This window comes from Stenella coeruleoalba (assembly GCF_951394435.1).
Source record: "Stenella coeruleoalba genome assembly, chromosome: 2".
In the NCBI taxonomy this organism is placed as follows: domain Eukaryota; kingdom Metazoa; phylum Chordata; class Mammalia; order Artiodactyla; family Delphinidae; genus Stenella; species Stenella coeruleoalba.
Window position 1 is genome coordinate 54,497,363 of NC_137147.1, and position 4,943 is coordinate 54,502,305.

Genomic DNA, 4,943 nt, shown 5'->3' on the forward strand with positions numbered 1-4,943 from the left:
AGAGCTTCAATGAACATTGTGGTACAAGACTCTTTTTGAATTATGGTTTTCTCAGGGTATATGTCCAGTAGTGAGATTGCTGGGTCATATGGTAGTTCTGTTTTTAGTTTTTTAAAGAACCTCCATACTGTTCTCCATAGTGGCTGTATCAATTTACATTCCCACCAACAGTGCAAGAGGGTTCCCTTTTCACCACACCCTCTCCAGCATTGATTGTTTGTAGATTTTTTGATTATGGCCATTCTGACTGGTGTGAGATGATATCTCATTGTAGTTTTTTTTTTGTTTGTTTTTATATTTTTTTACATCTTTATTGGAGTATAATTGCTTTACAATGGTGTGTTAGTTTCTGCTTTATAACAAAGTGAATCAGTTATACATATACATATGTTCCCATATCTCTTCCCTCTTGTGTCTCCCTCCCTCCCACCCTCCCTATCCCACCCCTCCAGGTGGTCACAAAGCACCGAGCTGATCTCCCTGTGCTATGTGGCTGCTTCCCACTAGCTATCTACCTTACGTTTGGTAGTGTATATATGTCCATGCCTCTCTCTCGCTTCGTCACAGCTTACCCTTCCCGCTCCCCATATCCTCAAGTCCATTCTCTAGTAGGTCTGTGTCTTTATTCCTGTCTTACACCTAGGTTCTTCATGACATTTTTTTTTCTTAAATTCCATATATATGTGTTAGCATACGGTATTTGTCTTTCTCTTTCTGACTTACTTCACTCTGTATGACAGACTCTAGGTCCATCCACCTCATTACAAATAGCTCAATTTCATTTCTTTTTATGGCTGAGTATTATTCCATTGTATATATGTGCCACATCTTCTTTATCCATTCATCCGATGATGGACACTTAGGTTGTTTCCATCTCTGGGCCACTGCAAATAGAGCTGCAGTGAACATTTTGGTACATGACTCTTTTTGAATTATGGTTTTCTCAGGGTATATGCCCAGTAGTGGGATTGCTGGGTCATATGGTAGTTCTATTTGTAGTTTTTTAAGGAACCTCCATACTGTTCTCCACAGTGACTGTATCAATTTACATTCCCAGCAACAGTGCAAGAGGGTTCCCTTTTCTCCACACCCTCTCCAGCATTTACTGTTTGTAGATTTTTTGATGATGGCCATTCTGACCCGTGTGAGGTGATACCTCATTGTAGTTTTGATTTGTATTTCTCTAATGATTAATGATGTTGAGCATTCTTTCATGTGTTTGTTGGCAATCTGTATATCTTCTTTGGAGAAATGTCTATTTAGGTCTTCTGCCCATTTTTGGATTGGGTTGTTTGTTTTTTTGATATTGAGCTGCATGAGCTGCTTGTAAATTTTGGAGATTAATCCTTTGTCATTTGCTTCATTTGCAAATATTTTATTCCATCCTGAGGGTTGTCTTTTCATCTTGTTTATGGTTTCCTTTGCTGTGCAAAAGCTTTGAAGTTTCATTAGGTCTCATTTGTTTAATTTTGTTTTTATTTTCATTTCTCAAGGGGGTGGGTCAAAAAGGATCTTGCTGTGATTTATGTCATAGACTGTTCTGCCTATGTTTTCCACTGAGAGTTTGATAGTGTCTGCCTTCCATTTATGTCTTTAATCCATTTTGAGTTTATTTTTGTCTGTGGTGCCAGGAAGTGTTCTAATTTCATTCTTTTACATGTAGCTGTCCAGTTTTCCCAGCACCACTTACTGAAGAGGCTATCTTTTCTCCACTGTATATTCTTTCCCCTTTATCAAAGATAAGGTGACCATACGTGCATGGGTTTATCTCTGGGCTTTCTATCCTGTTCCATTGATCTATATTTCTGTTTTTGTGCCAGTACCATACTGTCTTGATTACTGTAGCTTTGTAGTATAGTCTGAAGTCAGGGAGCCTGATTCCTCAAGCTCTGTTTTTCTTTCTCAAGATTGCTTTGGCTCTTCAGGGTCTTTTGTGTTTCCATATAAATTGCGAATTTTTTTTTTCTAGTTCTGTGAAAAATGCCAGTGGTAGTTTGATAGGGATTGCATTCAATCTGTAGATTGCTTTGGGTAGTAGAATCATTTTCACAATGTTGATTCTTCCAATCCGAGAAAATGGTATATCTCTCCATCTATTTGTAACATTTTCAATTTCTTTCATCAGTGTCTTATAGTTTTCTGCATGCACGTCTTTTTTCTCCCTATGTAGGTTTATTCTTAGGTATTTTATTCTTTTTGTTGCAATGGTAAATGGGTGTGTTTCCTTAATTTCATATTCAGATTTTTCATCATTAGTGTATAGGAATGCCAGAGATTTCTGTGCATTAATTTTGTATCCTGCTACTTTACCAAATTCATTGATTAGTTCTAGTAGTTTTCTGGTAGCATCTTTAGGACTCTCTATGTATAGTATCATGTCATCTGCAAATAGTGACAGCTTTACTTCTTCTTTTCTGATTTGGATTCTTTTTATTTCTTTTTCTTCTCTGATTGCTGTGGCTAAAACTTCCCAAACTATGTTGAATAATAGTGATGAGAATGGGCAACCTTCTCTTGTTCCTTATCTTAGTGGAAATGGTTTCAGTTTTTCACCATTGAGGACAATATTGGCTGTGGGTTTGTCATATACGGTCTTTATTATGTTGAGGTAAGTTCCCTCTATGCCTATTTTCTGGAGGTTTTTATCATAAATGGGTGTTGAATTTTTTCAAAAGCTTTTTCTGCTTCTATTGAGACGATCATATGGTTTTTATTGTTCAGTATGCTAATGTGGTTTATCATATTGATTGATTTGCGTATATTGAAGAATCCTTGTATTCCTGGGATAAACCCCACTTGATCATGGTGTATGATCGTTTTAATGTGCTGTTGGAATCTGTTTGCTATTATTTTGATGAAGATTTTTGCATCTATGTTCATCAGTGATATTGGCCTGTAGTTTTCTTTCTTTGTGACGTCTTTGTCTGGTTTTTGTATCAGGGTGATGGTGGCCTCGTAGAATGATTTTGGGAGTGTTCCTCCCTCTGGTTGTGCTTTTCTGAGAAGTTGTCCATTTCTTCCATGTTGTCCATTTTATTGGCATGTAGTTGCTTTTATTAATCTCACATGGTCTTTTGTATTTCTGAAGTGTCAGTTGTTGCTTCTGGTTTTTCATTTGTAATTCTATTGATTTGAGTCTTCTTCCTTTTTTCTTGAAGAGTCTGGCTAATGGTTTATCAGTTTTGTTTGTCTTCTCAAATAACAAGCTTTTAGTTTTATTTATCTTTGATATCATTTCCTTCATTTCTTTTTCACTTATTTCTGATCTGATCTTTATGATTTCTTTCCTTCTGCTAACTTTGGGGGATTTTTTGTTCTTCTTTCTCTAATTGCTCTTGGTGTAAGGTTAGGTTGTTTCTTTTAGATGTTTCCTGTTTCTTAAGGTAGGATTGTATTGCTATAAACTTCCCTCTTAGAACTGCTTTTGCTGCATCCCATAGATGTTGGGTCGTCGGGTTTCCATTGTCATTTGTTTCTAGGTATTTTTTGATTTCCTCAGTGATCTCTTTGTTATTAAGTAATGTATTGTTTAGCCTCCATGTGTTTGTATTTCTTACAGACCTTTTCCTGTAATTGATATCTAGTCTCATAGTGTTGTGGTCGGAAAAGATACTTGATACAATTTCAATTTTCTTAAATTTACCAAGGCTTGGTTTGTGACCCAAGATACGATCTATCCTGGGGAATGTTCCATGAACACTTGAGAAAAATGTGTATTCTGTTGTTTTTGGATGGAATGTGCTATAAACATCAACTAAGTCCGTCTTCTTTAATGTATCATTTAAAGCTTGTGTTTCCTTATTTATTTTAATTTTGTATGATGTGTCCATTGGTGAAAGTGGGGTGTTAAAATTCCCTACTATGATTGTGTTACTGTCGATTTCCCCTTTTATGGCTGTTAGTATTTGCCTTATATATTGAGGTGCTCCTGTGTTGGCTGCAAAAATATTTACAATTGTTATATCTTCTTCTTGGATTGATTCCTTGATCATTATGTAGTGTCCTTCTTTGTCTCTTGTAATAGTCTATGTTTTGAAGTGTATTTTGTCTGATATGAGAATGGCTACTCTAGCTTTCTTTTGATTTCCATTTTCACGGAATATCTTTTTCCGTGCCCTCACTTTCAGTCTGTATACGTCTGTAGTTCTGTAGTGGGTCTCTTGTAGACAGCATATATATGGGTCTTGTTTTTGTATCCATTCAGCCAGTCTATGTCTTTTGGTGGGAGCATTTAATCTATATACATTTAAGGTAATTATTGATATGTATGTTCCTATTACAATTTTCTTAATTGTTTTGGGTTTGTTATTATAGGTCTTTTCCTTCTCTAGTGTTTCCTGCCTAGAGAAGTTCCTTTAGCATTTGTTGTAAAGGTGGTTTGGTGATGCTGAATTCTCTTAGCTTTTGCTTGTCTGTAAAGGTTTTAATTTCTCCATCAAATCTGAATGAGATCCTTGCTGGGTAGAGTAATCTTGGTTGTAGTTTTTTCCCTTTCATCACCTTAAATATGTCCTGCCACTCCCTTCTGGCTTGCAGAGTTTCTGCTGAAAGGTCAGCTGTTAACCTTATGGGGATTCCCTTGTATGTTATTTGTTGTTTCTCCCTTGCTGCTTTTAATACTTTTTCTTTGTAGTTAATTTTTGATAGTTTGATTACTATGTGTCTTGGCATGTTTCTCCTTGCACTTATCCTGTATGGGACCCTGTGCTTCCTGGACTTGATTAACAATTTCCTTTCCCATATTAGGGAAGTTTTCAACTATAATCTCTTCAAATATTTCTCAGTCCCTTTCTTTTACTCTTCTTCTTCTGGGACCCCTATAATTCAAATGTTGAAGCATTTAATGTTGTCCCAGAAGTCTCTGAGACTGTCCTAATTCTTTTCATTCTTTTTTCTTTATTCTGCTCCACAGTGATTATTTCCACTATTTTATCTTCCAGGTC